A 22,178-nucleotide genomic window follows, 5' to 3' on the forward strand; every position below is an offset into this window, starting at 1 on the left:
ACAGACAAAGGTAAACCCATCAATAAAACTAAATGTGAGGGGGGAGAAAGCAGCCTGAAAAATTCCAGAGGAAAAAAAAAAAGCTTAGAAAAAAATGAAGAAAAGTCTAGGCTATTCTTCCACGTGAAGAAGTCATGGCAAAGGGAAATGTACAGGGTATTGTTTTTATGGCCCACTGAGGATATTTTCTTAAGGCATTAAAAATTACTATGAAGGTAAGTAAATAAAACAATTTAGGACTGTCAGGTTTTTTTCTAACTACAAAAGAAAACAATGAAACAGAATTTAGAAGAGTTGTAATTACTAATTGAACCCCCTTGAAACTAACAACATAATAATTTATAGTGCAGGTTTAGTTTTTGTCAATAAGAATGACTAGAAAAGTAATCATGGCTTACTAAAAGATTGTCAACTTCCAGATTGTTTTATGGTTATTTTACTATCCTATGTGCTGTAACAACTGTTTCAAATTGAACATTCCCTATAAAGAAACAAATTTGCTTTTAAGATCTACTCTATAATTCCACATACACATTTAGGAAAGACAGAAATGTGAATTGATATACAAAAGAGTTGCTTTATCCATTTTTTATCAACTAGAAATTCGTACTGAGTCACTTCAGTATTTCACTAAAAAAAAAGTACAGTTGTTTATAATAATGACTGCAAAGCTCTGAAAGATACTGAAGTGACTTCTGAGTCATCAAAAGAAAAACAAGAAAGGCTGGCTGGTGAAAGATTATGAAGGACATCAAATACCAGCCTAAGGCATTTACGTTTCATTTGATGGGCAAAAGGGAGACATTGAAAGTATTTGAACAAGGCAATGACATTACCAAATCAGTCCTGTAGGAAAATTAAACTGGTGGTAAAAGGCAATTCAGATTTTAATAAGGAATGACTGAAGACCAGTTAGGAAGCTATTGAAAATAACACAGTAAAGGGGAAAAAAGAAGTCCCTTAACTAGGTTCTGTGATCACGAAAAGAGAGCGATGACAAATATATTGTCCCATTTTGCTTGGGACTGAGTAGTTTCTGAGGATGTGAAAGATTCAGTGCTTAAACTAGAAGAATCCTATGAACACCAGGATGATTAGTCACCCTAGCTGGATGTTAGGGTAATGGAAGAAGTCATTTTCTGGTTCCAAGGAGGTAGAACTGGGATGATCATTGAAAAACTCTCTAGGAGCTTAGTTTAAACAAAGTGACATCACTTATAGCTATTCCAAATAATCATAATTAATTTGGATAAATTAATTAATAATCCACCATTAATTTGAATCAAAAGGTATGGACACTGAAAATGAATGGATAACTTTCTAGAAGACTTTTTTATATTTTACCTAAAGAGTAAGGTACAGTAGGACAGAATCCAGAAACCTGAGAAAGTTACCAAAAAATGCTAAATGAGAGCAAATGTTAAATATGGCCTAAAAATTAAGTCAGTGATTCAAAGGAGAGACAGTGTTGGCCAAAGATACAAGGAGCTGAGTATGAGTTGGGAAGCTGAGTCAAGAAAAAGCAATGGTGCGGGGGCAGGAAATAGGGCTTCATGAAGAAACACACATAGGGGACAGTCAGTATCAAATCTTAGCAAATTTCACTCAAGTTAAATCTCTGACCTCACCCAGTTTCATGCTCTAACTGTGGTTTATTGTCTATTCATTTCTAAGGAAACTACTTAAAAGAATAGGTATATTTCTCTTTCTTGTAATTTACTTTACTTCTTGTAATTTACCCTTTACTTCTTTTACTAGCATCAATCATTAATAACTCTTTTCCAAAACCCTCAACAAAGAAACTATTGTGGTGGCAAGATTGTATTTTTAAGTTTTATGCTTTATGTTACTTGTTTTCACTAGTTTCTCCTTCCTTTTGGCCATTCCACCTTTTAGTTAGGACATTCTCTAGTCATTGCCTCAGTGAAGGGTATCAAAACAGAATGACAGAGAAGAGTGGGTGAGAGGGAGTATAACTCCATATGTGTTGTTTCAACTGCCTAGTAGTTAATATTTGGAGAAAGGGGAAGATAATAGATTTTGGAGAAGATTGATGATGATGGTGGTGGTGGTGGTGGTGGTGATGAAGATGATGATGAAAGAGAAGGAGGACAGCAGATAGATTATAGATTGACAAGATTACTAGGTCTAGATCTGTAATCTATATGCTTCCCAAATTCTGGAACGTAAAGTGGAGAGAGGAAAGACTGCAGTGAACTGAGGAGGGGTTGAGGTAGTGGATGCAGGGAGGGGCTCAGACACGGACCTGGAGAGATTACAGTGAGAAAAGCAGTGCTGCATCCCGACAGTTCGACCCTCTTAAAAGTGTCCACCTTTTTAGGACGTGAGCTAGCACCACCACTCTTACTCTAGCCAGAAACCTGGGCAAACTCCTTGACTACTCTTCTCCACATCCTAGCCCTACTGATCCTGTTTCCTAAGTATCTCCTGAATCAGTCATCTTTCTACCATTCCCACCACCACTACTCCAGTCCGTCTCAATCAGTCCATGCCAGCCCACATCTTTCCTGTGTTAGAGCAGCCTCCTAACTGGAGGCTCTTGCCAGTCTCCAATACATTAGTCTCTTTTATGGACTTTGTTGTTGATTGGCATGTCAACCTTAGTTTAGACTGGTAGTAATATTTCAGTTTAGTTTGATCATTCTTAAAAAGGGGGGTTAGTAAAAATACCTGACAAATCAATTATATGGAGGATTCATGAGTTAATACCTTTTAAGAACACTCACACGGTAGCAGTAACACAGTGTGTTTTGTCATCATTATTGCTATTATAATTTATTACAATTGTAATACTTAGATTTTTTCCTACTACTCACCGGTCAAAGTTTGAAACTGACTTAGGAAGAGGATTTGGTTGAAAGGAGATCAATCCTGGGTGTTCATTGGAAGGACTGATGCTAAAGCTGAAACTCCAATACTTTGGCCACCTCATGCGACGAGTTGACTCACTGGAAAACACTCTGATGCTGGGAGGGATTGGGGGCAGGAGGAGAAGGGGACGACAGAGAATGAGATGGCTGGATGGCATCACTGACTCAATGGACATGAGTTTGAGTGAACTCCGGGAGTTGGTGATGGACAGGGAGGCCTGGCGTGCGGTGATTCATGGGGTCGCAGAGAGTCGGACACGACTGAGCAACTGAACTGAACTGAATTGAAGGTCAGCTAACTTAAACCAAAGCATACACACAAGTCCAAAGTACCACTGGACTCACAGGGTCCCAGGATGAGGCTTTTGGAAGCATTACAATTCAAAGCTGCTGCTGCTGCTGCTAAGTCACTTCAGTCGTGTCCGACTCTCTGCGACCCCATAGACGGAAGCCCACCAGGCTCCCCTGTCCCTGGGATTCTCCAGGCAAGAACACTGGAGTGGGTTGCCATTTCCTTCTCCAATGTGTGAAAGTGAAAAGTGAAAGCGAAGTCGCTCAGTCGTGTCTGACCCTTAGCGACCCCACGGACTGCAGCCTACCAGGCTCCTCCATCCATGGGATTTTCTAGGCAATAGTACTGGAGTGGCTTGCCATTGCCTTCTCCGACGATTCAAAGCACTTGTCTTTTTTTCTCATCTCCCAAACCCACACTAGCTTTTGTTCCTGCTTCTCGCTATATCTGTTTCATTCTCTCTATGAAGACTGAGTTTCTCTGCTGATTTTTCATGATGCTTATGAAAGCAAATGCCTAAGATTTCCTACATGTGCTCTCAATTCAAGTTCCCAACAAAAACAGTTTTCAAAACTTTTTTGAACCTGGAAATGACTGGTCATCTTGGGGCAGGTGAGAGTCTGAGAAGGGCTGTAGGAAGGGCACACAGCCTGACTAATGTGCCTCTTCATCCTGACTCCAAACTGTGCTCCCAACCATGTCTCCTACCACTTCCCTATAGGTCACATGGCTGAAAAAGGACACATGGCAGAGGTGCACCCATAAAGATGGCGCCTGACGGATGTCAGGAGGGCGCGGCCCCAGATAATCACAAAAAATTGTGATTGGTCCCTGAACACTTCCCCTTGCATGAACAGTGCGTGATCACCCTAGACCTCTGTTGTGACGCCAGCGCGTGATGACCTGACCTTTAATATGATTGGAGCCGATGGCAGAAAGTCCCTTGCAAAACCCCCATGCTTGCCTATATATACACGGAGAGCTTGTAACAATAAAGCGGAACTGCCTTGACAGAACCCCCGCTGCGTCTGAGTGTCCTTCTCTGGGCGAGTAGGGCTGCGGGGCGGGCGGGCGGCCAGCTCACCCTCCCCCTGGGGTTTCCTCCCCACCGCTCCGGTGTGGGGAGGCAAAACGGGCTCCACGTCCGAGGCCGAGGACTTGCCGAGGCATTGCTTTCCCCCCCGCGGCGCCACCAGGGGAGAAACGAGGGGACCCTACACTTCCCTACAAAGTAGATATGGCTCCTGCCACACTGGATGACTCATCTCTCACAAGTGCAGTATCTGTCTGCCACCGTGCCCTTCCACGTTCATTGTTCCTTCCATCTGAATGTTCCACCCCCTACCTAACCAACCTCTACTGATCCTTCCAAGTCGACCCAAAACCACCATCTTGATGATACTTTCACTTTCTTTGTATGTACTGAAAATGACTTCAATGTTCCACCCCCTACCTAACCAACCTCTACTGAGCCTTCCAAGTCAACCCAAAACCACCATCTTGATGATACTTTCACTTCCTTTGTATGTACTGAAAATGACTTCGTGTATTTTGCATATTCTCCAACTATAGTTCCAAGCATGTTGTATAAAATCATATATTAATTTTTTTGGAACTTATTCATGGCAGGGATCCTTATTTTTCATTCATCTGTATATATTCAGAACTTAGATAATTTGTTGATTGAACATATAAATGAAAATTAATTATAATTTTTTCTTACAAAATTATTCATCCAGTTTATTCAAGAGACTCAATCTGAGCTTATGAAAAGTTTCAATGAATAAATATTTTAAAAGAACCATTATAAAAAACTTTTCAGCACACACAGTAATGAAACTAAAGCTAATAATTTATTAAATAATGAGTATTCTGATAGATCTGTTTTAATTGAGCTATTAGATATAAGCATATTTGTTTCATGTAAGTAGACACTGACAAAATGGTTTTAGCATTGTGCAGAAACAGTTTATTTCATTTAAACTAATCATTCACCTGGCTTTCAATTCACCTTATATTTTATTGTAAGAATAATGGATCTTTTTCAGAGATGATGCAGGAGTGACTTGCTTGTGCCTGAATAAGTTGTAATACTGAACACACGTAAGTCCATTTTAATAACTGTGCTCTGTCTGTCCCTCTGTGCGATGAAGCTAAATATGCATGTTGTTTTTCAAAACGAACCGGTTCTTTTAAAGTCATTTCTATTGAGGATATGCTTGTCTCTTTAGCATTATTGTGTATCAGTCCTCAGAACTGCCTTGAATCTTTTTCTGTCTCCCTTCTCCTTCCTGTCTCATTCTATTTCTTCTAAACTGTGACTAAAGTCTAGCAACACCTGCTGTTTGATTTGATTCTTCTGTTCTGATGACATTTTTATTCTTCTTTCTATACCCTGTACTCTGAAATGAGTGTCCCACAACATCCACTCAACTTCCAAGTCATTGACAGCACAGTCGTCCCTCAAAATCCACGGGGTATTGAGAGGAAGACTGTCATTCAGTTCAGTCGCTCAATCGTGTCCAACTCTTTGCGACCCCATGGACTGCAGCATGCCAGGCTTCCCTGTCCGTCACCAACTTCTGGAGCTTACTCAAATTCATGTCCGTCGAGTCGGTGTCCATCATGTCCATCAAGTCAGAAAGACTGTTGAGGGGTACCAAAATTCAAGGATGCTCAAATCCCTTACATAAAAGGGCACAGCACAGTTGGCCTGTGTATCCATGGATTCCACATCTGCAGATATGTGGGATGACTGTACACTTTTTCACTTCATCAGTTGAAATGCTAGCAGATGTGCTTGAATGTTTTCTCTGACTTCTTGTGCCTGGTGATCCCATGACAAAAACTCACCCCAGTTGGATGTGCTCCTTGCAATTGGGCCCCAGATCCAAGTACAATGAGCCCAAGTGAACGTAATGCAAAATCTAGAGCTTGTCACCTAACCCAGACCTGTAAGGATGAGCCCATCCTAAATCAGATCTTCCTGTTTACCTGCAGAACTTACAGCAAGACAGTAAATTCCCATTGTTGTCAGTCACTGTGTTTTTAGATCATTTGGTACCAATAATTGTGCTAAGAGCTGGCTGACATAAAATTCTTCCTGGCACTGTCACTCTTTTTGATTCTAAAGCATTTTTAAGTCCTCAAATTTATGGAATTTTAAGCATCTCTCCCAAGACTTATATGACTTACATATGTAATGAGGAGATAAAGAGTTAATTGTAATAATAACTGAGCAACTCTGTCAGACATTATTTATATGCATTATTTCTATTTCACCATTTTACAGGTTAAAAAAGAAATGATTCAGAAAGTTTAGATAACTTCTTCAAGGTCATGACTCTAGTGAGTTTCAGGACTGAAGCTCAAACCTAGGTTTCTACCTTCTCCTCTCTTACACTGTACATTATCGTTTATGCTCTCAATTAAAGTGATAGTCACCAGAATTGCTGTTATGTTCTGATATAGTTTCTGATCAATAGGTGTTGGGTAGCAAATGACTTAGACTCCCTTCATATAAAAAGTTGAAAATATTTAAATCATTTAAATTACGCACATAAGCATAATTTGACATTTTTTTTAATTTAGAATTTTAAGCTATTATGGAGGTTGTCAAAGCAGGTTTGGAAGATGGTTTTTATTTGCAGTGTTTCAAAAGCAGAGTGTGTTTAAAATAAAGTAGACTTAATCATTCTAGGCTTTTCTTGTAACATGTCCTGTGATGAACAGCTATGTTGTTGCACAAAATAACTCAGATTTGAGAAAGACCAAATGACCGTTATTTTACCATTATGTAGAAAAAAATGTTTGAAATACAACATAAAAATGCTCCAAACAACAACTTTGTGAAATTATAGTTGAAAGATACCAATTGAAAGTAATTTACTCTTTGATTTTTAGTTCTCTCACCATCCAAACAAAAACTTCTGTTTTGGGTGACTGGGTTGATTTGGTTTGGTTTTCATTCAGGCATGTTTTATAAACACCATGGACTCCTAAATATAGAGAAAATCTGGAAAAACAGAAGACAATAAGTTTTATATCTCAAACTGTCATTGACAGGCTACAGAGTAGTAGTGAGCCAAAATATCTAATCACTCTGACCAACAATCTACAGAAATACTTCATAAGAATAAAACAAGAATGTTGTGGTCTTGCATCATCCTGTCTTGATATGCTAAAAGGTAGAACATTATAAAAATGCCAACACAGCTAGTTTTCCACTAGGTTTCATAACACATGACATATCAAAACCTTAGATATTCGGGTGTCAGAGTTTAGATATTTAAGCTAGCAGAAGTTTAAATTTGTAATAAGAATAAAAGTCAAAGTTAGCAGGGGAGTCATAAATTAGGCTTGATGTTGAGAGCAACTCAAATTTGCTGGGGATCAGGGGAGAATCCAGGGCATGTGAATGAAAAATGAGTGCTATATTCATTTAGTGATGAGTAGCTATTACAACAAATAAGTGCTAAATTTTCTATATCTTTATTAAGATATATATATACATGCTCAGTCATGCCTGACTGTGACCCCTTGGGCTGTAACCCATCAGGCTCCTCTGTCCGTGGGATTTTCCAGGCAAGAATACTGGAGTGGGTTGCCATTTCCTACTCCAGGTGATCTTCCCAACCCAGGTATCAAACTCATGTCTCTTGCATCTCCTGCACTGGCAGGCGTATTCTTTACCACTGCACCACTTGGGAAGCCTCTATATATATATATATATAACCATTTTAATACATAATTACATATGTTATATAATTATTTTAACACAGAATTTTATATACATATATATATAATTTTCAATATCAGTATTGGGTTATGAAAGTTTATTGCTCCCTGACAGTGCAGTGTGAGTGACCCTGGTGGTGACTGAGACACAAACTCCTGCTGTTGGATGTCTCCACATCTCTCAGGGCCCCAAAGTCTGAATCGAGAGTCCACAGAAAGAGAGAGAACACGAAGCAAACGCACTCCCTTCTTTACCACTTTGACCCTGAAGTGATAATCATTTGAACATACATTCTCATGTGAGAAATAGTTGCAAAGGAGGGTGAGAAATGCATACTAAGCCAGGTAGTTCATGATGAATCTATATTATAAAAAAATTACATGAAATTTGGTGGAAAGTTTGCTATATTTTTTCAGATAATTTTTACTAAATTCCATTATGTGTATACCATTATGGAAAGCACTATGAAGCTATAAATATTGTTTTCTTCCTTCAAGCAGCATGTAATCTAAATGGGAAAACAAAACAGATTCATGGTATATGTTGTGGGCTTTTATACCATCAATTTTTCATTATTCAGAGGACTATTTTGGATTTGGACTGCTAAAAACTTTCTTTTAGACATATTTTTAATATTCTTTTCTCCCAGTTGTATTGAGATGTGATTGACTTATATAGCATAGGTTTAAGGTGTACAGCAAAATGATCTGACTTACATGCATCATGATATGGTGATCACAATTAATACATTACATCCTTAGTACTTATTTAACTGGAGGTTTGTACATTTTAACTTCCTTCATTCAATTCTGCTCCTGCCACCTCCCAACGCTGGTAAATTCAATGTACTCCTTAACTACTTAGTGTAGTTACAGATGATTTTAACCTTTAAGGTTGTTTAAACTTTCTACTAGTTTAAACATGGTTAAGCTGGTACCTTTACTATGTATTTGCCTTTACTGATGAGATTTTACCTTTTGTCATTTTCAGATTTCTGGTTTGGGCCTTTTATTTTACAGTTGGAGAAATCCGTTTGCTGCTGCTGCGTCGCTTCAGTCGTGTCCGACTCTGTGCGACCCCATAGACGGCAGCCGACCAGGCTCCGCCATCCCTGGGATTCTCCAGGCAAGAACACTGGAGTGGGTTGCCATTTCCTTCCCCAATGTGTGAAAGTGAAAAGTGAAAGTGAAGTCGCTCAGTCGTGTCCGACTAGTAGCGACCCCATGGACTGCAGCCTACCAGGCTCCTCTGTCCATGCGATTTTCTAGGCAAGAGTACTGGAGTGGCTTGCCATCCGTTTAAATTCCTGTAAACCTGGTTTTGTGGTGCTCCATTCTTTTATCTCTTGCTTACCTGTGAAACTCTTTGCCTCTCTTTCAAGTCTGAAAAATAAACTTGCCAAGTAAAGTATCCTTGGTTGTAGAGTGTTTCATCACTTTGAATATATTGTCCCACTCCATTCTGGCTGAAAGAATTTCTGCTGATAAGTCAGTTGATAACCTTAGGAGAGTTCCTCTGTATGTAACTAGTTGCCTTTTCCTTGCTGCTTTTAATATTCTCTCTTTATCTTTAAATTGTGCCATTTTAATTACATGATGCACTGAACTATAGAGTAGCACCCACCCAGGATGCTCTTTAAGTGACTAATGCACCAAACTACAGAGTAGGACCCCAGTCAGGGTAGCTCCTCTATGTGCCTGAAGCACCAAACAACAGAGAAGGACCCCAGGCAAAGGAGCCCTCTAAGTGCCTGAACAGGCGGACCTACGAAAAGAGACTGGCCAAAGAGACCTCCTGAATGCCAGCTACAAGAGGCTCAAAAAAAGATTCTGATAGGGCCATAACTCCTGCAGCAGAGGCAGTCCATGTCCCTGCACACCTGGCGTCGCCAGGGTCCCCTCAAGCCAAGCATCTGCACCACCTTCACGCTCAACTCTCACTGGGGCAGAACTGCCACAGGCAAAAATAGTCATGTCTATGCACACAGGGTCACTTCAGTCATGTCCAACTCTTTGTTTGTGCCCCTGTAGACTGTGGCCTGCCAGACTTCTCTGTCAGAGAGGGGGTTCTCCAGGCAAGAATACTGGAGCATATTGGCCAAAACTGATTGCCATACCCTTCTAGAACACTATATTCCTTGCTGCCTTAGCTGCCAACCCCCATGAATACTTGGTGTTGCCAGAACTCTGTGACCCAAGCAGCTGTACCACCTCCACATCTGGCCCTCACAGGAGCAAACCCAAGCCCTCCAGGGCAGCTTCAGGAGTGAAACCCCAGTGGACGACCCATATGTAGAGGTGGGAATAAATCCACAATTGAAACCCAGGGGCAAGTGTGGCTAAGGAAGAAGACCCAAAACCTTCCCACCAGCTGTACAAGCTGTAGATTAAATCCACACAATCCACTAAGCAGACTCTGTGTCTATGGAATATATAAAAGGTTGTTCAGAGCTCCCACAAAAGAAAACACTAGTTCTGATAGCTGTGAACATTGGAGGCAAGAACAAACAAGAGTGAGACCAGATTAGAATCTGAGCAGTCTCCACAGCAGGTCCAGGGATCAGCACAGCATTGGAGGTCATCCTAGGGAGGTAAGGTGGACTGTGACTCCCAGGGAGGGAAAGGACTCTGACAGTAGTGACTCAAGAAAAACATTTACTGTTCTTATTTTTTAACTTGTTCTGTAGATTCTTTTGGAATTTTTTCTCCCCACCCCCCCAATTATAGTTGTCAATTTTATTGGCACTAAGAAATCCAATTAACTACTGAGTTATTTTTTTTTTCTTGGTCACATTTTTTATTGTCATAAACCTCTGCTTCTACTTGGGCTTTTGCAGATCTATGGAGTGTTCCTCTTTTTTTTCTTTTCTCTTTTTTTAATTTCAATTTTTTAAACTTATTATCTTTTCTACATTCATTCCTTTATTTGCTTTTCCTACTGTTCTTTTCCCCTTGCAGTTAATCTTTAACATATATAAATCTTCTTTGTCTACCTCTATTTAACTTTACATCTCTCTTCTTTCTTTTCTTTCTCTCCTTTCTTCTTAACATATTTGTTAGTTTTATTTTCATTGCTTTATTTCCCAATTGGCATCTTGCTTTAGTTTTGTTTTTCAGTTTCTGTTTTAATTAGTTTTGTTCTGGTAAATATAATTTTTGGTTTTCTTTGTTCGTTGGGTCAATCTATTGTACTTTATTTTTGTTGGACTGTTTTGATTTTGCATATGGATATATATATATATATATATGCGTGTATATTAAGTCACACTTTCTATTGTTATAAATCTCTGCCTCTATGTTGGGTTTTTAAGTTTTGTGGAGTTTTTCTATTTTTTTTTTCTTTTCTCTTTCTTTTTACATTTTTTCCTTTTCTCTTTTCTGTAATTTTAATTTTTAATTTTCTAAAGCTTATTATATTTTTTCTACAATTATTCCTTTGTTTGACTTTCCTACTGTTCTTTTCCCCTTGCAGCTAATCTCTAATGTATATAAATCCTCATCATCTACCTCTATTAAACTTTGCATATCTATTCTTTCTTTGCCTTTCCTCTCAACATATTTGTTGGTTTCATTTTCATTGCTTTATTCCCCACTTGGCACCTTGCTTTAGTTTTGTTTTCCAGTTTGTGCTTAAGTTAGCTTTGTCCTTAATGGTAAATATAATTTTTTATTTCCTTTGTTCATCAGGTCAATGTCCTCTACTTTATTTTTGTTGGACTGCTTTCACTTTGCTCATGGGTGTATATGTATATGTGTATATTCCATTATTTAATTATTATATGCCTAATTGTACGGATGTGAGAGTTGGACTGTGAAGAAAGCTGATTGCCGAAGAATTGATGCTTTTGAACTGTGGTGCTGGAGAAGACTCTTGAGAGTCCCTTGGACTGCAAGGAGATCCAACCAGTCCATTCTAAAGGAGATCAATCCTGGGTGTTCATTGGAAGGACTGATGCTAAAGCTGAAACTCCAATACTTTGGCCACCTCATGGGACGAGTTAACTCACTGGAAAAGAGTCTGATGCTAGGAGGGATGGGGGGTGGGAGGAGAAGGGGACGACAGAGAATGAGATGGCTGGATGGCATCACCGACTTGAGGGACATGCGTTTGAGTGAACTCTGGGAGTTGGTGATAGACAGGGAGGCCTGGCATGCTGTGATACATGGGGTCGCAAAGATTAGGACACAACTGAGCGACTGAACTGAACTGAATTTTGTAACTTCCATTTGTCTGGGGTTCATCTTTGGTTTCTCATTTTTTGATATTTCTTTTAACCTCATTTAATGCCATAACAAACCCTTATGGAATCCTCATTCCTGACCAGAGATTAAGCCCTGAGCCTTTGGAATGGGACCACTGACTCCAAGATCCTAGTCTACCAGAGAACTAACCCTAGGGAGTATCAAACACTGAGAACTCACACAAAGGAAACCACTTGAATACTAGACCTGGCATCACCCAATCACCAGTAGCACCCTGTGCAGGACAACTATTCTAAACAACAAACAAAGCAAAAATACAAACCCAATCATCAGCAGACAGGATTACAACCTCACTTAGCCTTGCCCATCAGAGGAAAAACAAACAAGCAAACAAAATCCCAGGACTAATCTCACCATATATTAAGCTCACACAAACCACTGGACCAAACTCAGGAAGGCAGAAACCAAAAGGAAGAAAGAATTCAACCTTCAACAAGGAAATAATTCAACTCCCCTTGACGCCTGGGAAAAGGAGACCTCAAACACAATAACTTTTAAAATAATAATAATGAAAAGGCAGAGAAATACTGCAGAAATGAAGGAACAAACTAGAAACACAGAAGTCCAAATAAATGAAGAGGAAATAGGCAAACTACCTGAAAAAGAATTCAGAATAATGATAGTAAAGATGATGAAAAACCTTGAAAACAAAATGGAGAAAATGCAAGAATCAATTCGGAGAAAGAGATGGCAACCCACTCCAGTACTCTTGCCTGGAAAATCCCATGGACAGAGAAGCCTGGTAGGCTGCAGTCCATGGGGTCACGAAGAGTCGGACACGACTGAGCAACTTCACTTACGTTTTTCACTTTCATGCACTGGAGAAGGAAATGACAACCCACTCCAGTGTTCTTGCCTGGAGAATCCCAGGGACAGGGGAGCCTGGTAGGCTGCCATCTACGGGGTCACACAGAGTCAGACATGACTGAAGTGACTTAGCAGCAGCAGCAGCAGCAAGAATCAATTAACAAAGACCTAGAATAACTGAAGAATAAACATACAGAGACAAACAACACAATTACTGAAATTAGAAATATTCTAGAAGGAATCACTAGCATAATATCTGAAGTGGAAGAACAAATTAGTGAGCTGGAAGATTAAATGGCGGAAATAAATTCTCAAAGCAGAATAAAGTAAAAAGAACCAGAAGAAGAAGAGAAAAAGAAAGGGTATGAGAAATTTTTTGAAGAGATTATAGTTGAAAATTTCCCCAACATGGAAAAGGAAATAGTCAATCAAGTCCAAGGAGCACAGAATCCCATATAGGATGAACTCAAGAAGAAACATCCCAAGACACATACTAATCAAACTAACAAAGACTAAACACAAAGAAAGAATATCAAAAACATCAAGGGAGAAGCAACAAGTAACATACAAGGGAAACCCCATACACTTAATAGCTGATCTTTCAGCAGAAACTCTACAGGCCAGAAGGGAATGGCAGAATATATTTAAAGTAATGAAAGGGATGATGCTGTGAAAGTGCTGCACTCAATATGCCAGCAAATTTGGAAAGCTCAGGAGTGGCCACAGGACTGGAAACTGTCAGTCTTCATTCCAATCCCAAAGAAAGGCAATGCCAAAGAATGCTCAAACTACCTCACAATTGCACTCATCTCACACGCTAGTAAAGTAAGGCTCAAAATTCTCCAAGCTAGGCATCAGGAATACGTGAACCGTGAACTCCCAGATGTTCAAGCAGGTTTTAGAAAAGGCAGAAGCACCAGAGATCAAATTGCCAACATCCGCTGGATCATGGAGAAAGCAAGAGAGTTCCAGAAAAATATCTATTTCTGCTTCATTGACTATGCCAAAGCCTTTGACTGTGTGGATCACAATAAACTGTGGAACATTCTGAAAGAGATGGGAATACCAGACCACCTGACCTGCCTCTTGAGAAACCTATATGCAGGTCAGGAAGCAAGAGTCAGAATTGTACATGGAACAACAGACTGGTTCCCAATAGGAAAAGGAGTACATCAAGGCTGTATATTGTCACCTTGCTTATTTAACTTCTATGCAGAGTACATCATGAGGAACGCTGGGCTGGAAGAAGCACAAGCTGGAATCAAGATTGCCGGGAGAAATATCAATAACCTCAGATATGCAGATGACACCACCCTTATGGCAGAAAGTGAAGAGGAACTCAAAAGCCTCTTGATGAAAGTGAAAGAGGAGAGTGAAAAGGTTGGCTTGAAGCTCAACATTCAGAAAACGAAGATCATGGCATCTGGTCCCATCACTTCATGGGAAATAGATGGGGAAACAGTGGAAACAGTGTCAGACTTTATTTTTTTGGGCTCCAAAATCACTTCAGATGCTGATTGCAGCCATGAAATTAAAAGACGCTTACTCCTTGGAAGGAAAGTTATGACCAACCTAGATAGTATATTAAAAAGCAGAGACATTACTTTGCCAACCAAGGTCCGTCTAGTCAAGGCAATGGTTTTTCCCGTGGTCATGTATGGATGTGAGAGTTGGACTGTGAAGAAAGCTGATCGCCGAAGAATTGATGCTTTTGAACTGTGGTGCTGGAGAAGACTCTTGAGAGTCCCTTGGACTGCAAGGAGATCCAACTAGTCCATTCTAAAGGAGATCAATCCTGGGTGTTCATTGGAAGGACTGATGCTAAAGCTGAAACTCCAATACTTTAGCCACCTCATACGATGAGTTGACTCACTGGAAAAGACTCTGATGCTGGGAAAGGTTGGGGGCGGGAGGAGAAGGGGAAGACCGAGAATGAGTTGGCTGGATGGCATCACCGACTCTGTGGACATGAGTTTGAGTGAACTTCAGGAGTTGGTGATGGACAGGGAGGCATGGCGTGCTGTGATTCATGGGGTCGTGGAGAGTCGGACACGACTGAGCGACTGAACTGAACTGAACTGAATGAAAGGGAAAATCTACAACCAAGATTACTGGACCTGGCAAGGATCTCATTCAAAATTGATGGAGAAATAAGAAGCTTTTCAGACAAGCAAAAGTTAAGAGAATTCAGTACCACCGAACCAGCTTTACAACAAAAGTTAAACAGACTTGTGTAGTCAAGAAATGCAAGAGAACCAAAAAGATCTACAAAATCAGCCCCAAGGAAAATATATATCAATAATTACTTTAAATGTAAATGGATTAAATGCTAGAACCAAAAGACACAGACTGGCTGAATGGATACAAAAACAAGACCCACATGTATGCTGTCTACAAGAAACCCACCTCAGACCTCAAGACACATATAGACTGAAAGTGAGAGGATGGAAAAATATATTCCATGCAAATGGGAAGCAAAAGAAAGCTGGAGTAGCAATCCTCATATCAGACAAAATAAACCCTCAAATAAAGATTATAAGAGATGAGGAAGAGCACTGCATAATGATCAAGGGATCAATCCAAGAGAAAGACATAACAATTGTAAACATCTATGCACCAAACATAGGAGCACCTCAATACATAAGACAAACACTAACAGACATAAAAGGAGAAACTGACAGTAACACAATAATAGTAGGAGACTTTAACACTCCACTCACACCAATGGACAGATCATCAAAACAGAAAATTAATAAGGAAACACTAGTCTTAGATGATACATTAGATGAGATGGCTATCATTGATATCTTCAGGACATTCCATCCAAATGCAGAAGAATACACCTTCTTCTCAAGTGCACATGGAACATTCTCCAGGACAGACCACATCCTGGGTCACAAATCAAACCTCAGTACATTTAAGAAAACTGAAATTGTATCAAACATCTTCTCCAACCACAACACTATGAGACTAGATATCAATTACAAGAAAAAACTGTAAGGAACACAAACACATGGAGATAAAACAACACATTTCTAAATAACCAACAGGTTACTGAAGAAATAAAAGGGGAAATCAAAGAATTTCTAGAAACAAATGACAATGAAAACACAACAACTCAAAACCTATGGGATGCAGTGAAAGCATTTCTAAGAGGGAAGCTTATAGCAATACAATCCTACCTCAAGAAACAAGAAAAATATTGTCTATTTGACAACCTAACTTTATACCTACAACAACTGGAAAAAAAAGAACAAAAAAACCCCAAAATTAGTAGAAGGAAAAAAATCATAAAGATGCCATCAGAAATAAATGAAAAAGAAATGAAAGAAATAATAGTAAAGATTAATAAAACCAAAAGTTGGTTCTTTGAGACGATAAACAAAATTAACAAACCTTTAGCCAGACTCATCAAGAAAGAAAGAGAGAAGAATCAAATCAACAAAATTAGAAATGAAAAAGAAGTTACAACAGACAGTGCAGAAATACAAAGGATTATAAGAGACTATTATGAACAACTATCTGGCAATAAAATGGATAACCTGGAAGAAATGGACAGATTCTCACAAAAGTTTAATCGTCCAAGGCTGAACCAGGAAGAAATAGAAATTATGAACAACCCAATTACAAATATTGAAGCAGTGATCAAAAATCTACCAAACAACAAAAGCCCAGGACCAGATGGCTTCACAGGAGAATTCTATCAAATATTTAGAGAAGAGCTAATGCCTATCCTTCTAAAACTCTTTCAAAAAATTGTAGAGGAGGGAACACTTCTACACTCATTCTATGAGGCCACCATCACCCTGACTCCAAAACCAAAGACAACACAAAAAAAGAAAACTATAGACCAATATCACTGATGAAGATAGATGCAAAAATCCTCAACAAAATTTTAGCAAACATGATTCAGCAACACATCAAAAAGCTTATACACCATGATCAAGTGGGGTTTATTCCAGGGATGCAAGGATTCTTCAATATACACAAATCAATCAATGTGATACACCATAGTAACAAATTGAAAGATAAAATCCATATGATAATTTCAATAGATGCAGAAAAAGCCTTTTACAAGATTTAGTACCCATTTGTGATTAAAACTCTTCAAAAAATGGGCACAGAAGGACCTACCTCAACATAGTAAAGACCATATGTAATAAGCCTACAGCAAACATTATTGTCAATGCTGAAAAACTGAAAGCATTCCCCCTAAGATCAGGGACAAGAAAAGGGTATCCACTTTCACCACTATTATTCAACATAGTTCTGGGAAGTCCCAGCTACAGCAATCAGAGAAGATAAAGAAATAAAAGAAATCCAGATCAGAAAAGAAGAAGTAAAGCTCTCACTGTTTGCAGATGACATGATACCATACATAGAAAACTCTAAAGATAGTATCAGAAAATTACTAGAGCTAATCAGTGAATTTAGCAAAGTTGCAGGATACAAAACCATACTCAGAAATCACTTGCATTTCTATATACTAACAATGGAAAATAAGAAAGAGAAATTAAGGAATCAATCCCATTCACCATTGCAATGAAAATAATTAAATATCTAGGAATAAACTTACCTAAGGAGACAAAAGAACTGTACTAGAAAATTATAAGACACTACTGAAAGAAATCAAAGATGACATAAACAGATGGAGAGATATTTCATGTTCCTGGGTAGGAAGAATCAATATTGTGAAAATGACTATGCTACCAAATGCAATCTACAGATTCAGTGTGATCCCTATCAAATTACCAATGGCATTTTTCACAGAGCTAGAACAAAAAAATTCACAATTCATATGGAAACACAAAAGACCCCGAATAGCCAAAGCAGTCTTGAGAAAGAAGAATGGAGCTGGAGAAATCAACCTTCCTGACTTCAGATTATACTAAAAGCTACAGTCATCAAAACAGTATGGTACTGGCACAAAGACAGAAATATAGAACAATGGAACAAGATAGAAAGCCCAGAAATAAACCCACACAAAGGAGGTAAGAATATACAATGGGGCAAAGACAGCCTCTTCAATAAATGGTGCTGGGAAAACTGAACAGCTACATGTAACAGAATGAAATTAGAACACTTCCTAACACTATACACAAAAATAAAGTCAAAATGGATTAAAGACCTAAATATAAGACCAGAAACTATAAAACTCTTAAAGGAAAAAATAGGCAGAACACTAGATGACACAAATCAAAGCAAGATCCTCTATGACCCACCTCCTAAAGTAATAGAAATAAAAACAAAAGTAAACAAGTGGGACCTGATTAAACAGAAAAGTTTTTACACGGCAAAGGAAACTATAAGCAAGGTGGAAAAGACAACCTTCAGAATGGGAGGAAATGATAGCAAATGAAACAACTGACTTATAGGGCGCATGGCTGAAAAAAGACACATGGCAAAGGTGCACCCATAAAGATGGTGCCTGAGGGATGTCAGGAGGGCGCGGCCCCAGATAATCACAAAAAATTGTGATTGGCCCCTGAACACTTCCCCTTGCATGAACAGTGCATGATCACCCTAGACCTCTGTTGTGATGTTAGCGCGTGGTGACCTGACCTTTAATATGATTGGAGCCGAGCGCAGGAAGTCCCTTGCAAAACCCCCACGCTTGCCTTTATATAGGGAGAGCTCCTAACAATAAAGCGGAACTGCCTTGACAGAACCCCTGCTGCGTTTGAGTGTCCTTCTCCAGGCGAGTAGGGCTGCGGGGTGGGCGGCCAGCTCACCCTTCCCCTGGGGTTTCTTCCCAGCCGCTCCAGCGCAGGGAGGCAAAATGGGCTCCACATCCGAGGCCAAGGACTTGCCGACGCCTTGCTCTCCCTCATGGCGCCACGGGGGGAGGAACAAGGGGACCCTACACTGACCAAGTTATAACTTCCAAAATATACAAGCAGCTAATACAACTCAATAACAGAAAAACAAACAACCCGATCAAAAAGTGGGAAAAAGACTTAAACAGATACTTCTCCAAAGAAGACATACAGATGACTAACAAACACATGAAAAGATGCTCAACATTGCTCATTATTAGAGAAATGCAAATCAAAACCACAATGAGATATCATCTCACACCAGTCAGAATGGCTATCATCAAAAAATCTACAAACAATAAATGCTGGAGAGGGTGTGAAGAAAAGGGAACACTCTTGCACTGTTACTGGGAATGTATATTGATATAGTCACTATGGAAGAGAGTATGGAGATTCCTTAAAAAACTAGGAATAAAACCACCATATGACCCAGCAATCCCACTCCTAGGCATATACCCTGAGGAACCAGGGTTGAAAAAGACATATGTATCCCATTGGTCATTGCAGCACTATTTGCAATGACTAGAACATGGAAGCAACCTATATGTCCATCGACAGATGAATGAATAAAGAAGTTGTGATACATATACACAATGGAATATTACTCAGCCATAGAAAGGAATGCATTTGAGTCAGTTCTGATGAGGTGGATGAACCTAGAACCTATTATACAGAGTGAAGTGAGTCAGAAGGAGAAAGATAAATACCGAATTCTAACACATATATACGGAATCTAGAAGAATGATGCTGAAGATCTTATTTACAGGGCAGCAATGGCGAAACAGAGAATAGACTTATAGACCCATGGAGAGGGGAGGAGAGGGTGAGATCTATGGAAAGAGTAACATGGAAACTTACATTACCCTATATAAAATAGATAGCCAATGGGAATTTGCTGTATGGCTCAAGAAACTCAAAGAGGGGCTCTGTTTCAATCTAGAGGGGTGGGATTGGGAGGGAGATGGGAGGGAGTTTCAAAAGGGAGGGGATGTATGTATACCTTTGGCTGATTCATGTTGAGGCTTGACAGAAAACAGCAAAATTCTGTAAAGCAATTATCCTACAATTAAAAAAATAAATTAAAAAAAAAAAAAACGAAATCTCCTGTGAGGCCCAACAGTATATTCCCCTCAGGCCACCAGAGCTGTATGCTCCAAGGGTGCTCTCTGTGTGGCTCTAGGAGCTATTCTGTTATGGTGGGCTGACTACTGTGGGTGTGCTGGTAGGCTTGGATGGCTCCTGGCCTGGTTGGTTGCCAGGCCCTGCCTAATGTGGAGACTTGTGGCTGTTGGAAAGTGTGGAGGGTCTTGACACAGTTGTCTGCATGGCCTGGAAGTTCTAGTCCTGTTGCTGCCTTGCTGCTGGGCAGGCTCAGGTCACACTTTTGGCTTCACTGCCCCCGGGCTAGTAGGGGTCCAGTGGTCAGCAGAGCCAATCCTAGGATGGCTGACTGTGGGGCTGAAAATTCCCAGAGCTGGTGTCAGCCTGCTTACAGAGGAATTCATGACTGGGGGTGTCAAGGCTGCTATCAGACTGCTGATGGATAGGCTAGTTCCTGACATGGCTGGCTGTGGGGTCTGAGATGTCTTCAACTGGTGTCAGCTGGCTGATGGGTGCAGCTGGATCCCAGGGTTGCTGGCTGAAGGACCCAAACTGTCCTGAAACTACTGCCAGCCCACTGGTAGACAGCTCCATGTCCTGAGGTCTCTGTTAACCATATTCTCTAAACTTTTCTTTTTTTTTTTTTGCTTAAAAAGTATTTCACTTTTATGTATACACACACAGACACACACACACAAACATATACAAAATAATAGTGCAGACAGAAAAGTGGCATGAAATTCATGCCAGTTATTCTTGCTGTTTGTCCTTAGTTCTTGAAAAATGTTTGGTTGGGAAAATAGAAGATATTGATTTGTTGCAGCATTTCATGCTTATCTTGCTTTAGTACTACAAATATTCAAGTTTAATATAATAAGAAATGACATTTTCATGGACATAGTCATGAAGGGAAAACATGTTTGAGATACATACAAGGATAAGCACCAACAGTAATAATATTTTCATTTAATGAGTGTCCATCATATTCCTGCCACTTTATTTGTGCTGAGTGAGTGAGTGTTAGAGGCTCAGTCCTGTCCGACTCTTTTGACCCCATGGGCTATAGCTTGCCAGGCTCTGTCCATGGAATTCTCCAGGCAAGAATACTGGAGTGGGTAGCCATTTCTTTCTCTAGCAGATCCCCAGGCAGGGATTCAACCAGGTTCTCCTGCATTGCAGGCAGATTCTTTACCATCTGAGCCACCAGGGAAACTCTGTATGTGTGCTAAGCCATCTGTGTGTCATCCTCATACTGGGCAGGTGGTAGCTCAGCTCCTAAGGCAGGGTCAGCAGAGGCGTCCACTCCCCACGGGGCCCAGGAGCTTCGTCCTCTCGGCCCTGACCGCCCCCAAAGCTGAGGCAGACCCGGGGGCCAGGCTATGGTGCAAGCTCACCTTCCAACCAGCTCTGTGGGCCAGTGGACCTCTGGAAGCCTGGAGGGGCTCAGTTTTCTTGGGGCCCTAGGAAAGGCCTTGAACTTACAGTTGTGAGGTGAAGCCACAAATTTCTGGTGGCATTTGGGAAACGTGGCAAACGTCAAAGACAAATTGGTGCTGGCAGTTACTATGTCGTGGTTTGCACTGGCAGGCAGCCCTCAGATAAAGAAACTGATGAGCAAAACAAGAGAAATGGAGGTATGGACAACTGACCCGACATCTGCCTCTCCAGGATCTTACCTTGTGTATGGCAGCTCCTCTGTTGAAGTCTGGGGGAGGAACGCATGAAAGAGGAGCACAGATACGCTAGACTCGATGGAGAGTCGCCCGGAAGATGCTCAGCTGTGCCTTTTCTCCATGGGACAGGGGCGCAGCTGGAGGGAGGGGTGGGACTCCGTGTTTCTCCTGCTGCTTCGTGATAAGCCAGGTTATTTAGATTAAAAGAGTAGGTATATAGATCTAGGAAGAAGAAAAAGAAAAAAACCTTGGACATTTTGCCTTTTCTAGTAGAGAGTAACTCTGGAGTTAAAAACATTATCTGCAGCTGTCTTTCCACACCCCCTGATTTCCGGTCCCTCTGCAATCTGCTAATTGCTTCGCTGTGCTACTCCTAAAACACAGCTTTCTTCTGGGAGGAACCAAAGACCAGTGTGGCTGGAACCGTTTTACCATCACCTTTAAAGTGGCCTGCGTGGAGCAGAACCCCAGCTCAGAGGCTCTGGGATCTTTCCTCAGGCCTCCTCTGCCTTTAGCATCCCTTCCCTCCAGAATCTTCTTACCGGCCTGTTCTTTCCTCTGCTGCTGCTGCTGCTGCTAAGTTGCTTCAGTCGTGTCC

The sequence above is a fragment of the Moschus berezovskii genome, chromosome 7 (assembly GCF_049115385.1).
Source record: "Moschus berezovskii isolate FMDL1 chromosome 7, NW_MosBer_1.0, whole genome shotgun sequence".
Lineage (NCBI taxonomy): Eukaryota > Metazoa > Chordata > Mammalia > Artiodactyla > Moschidae > Moschus > Moschus berezovskii.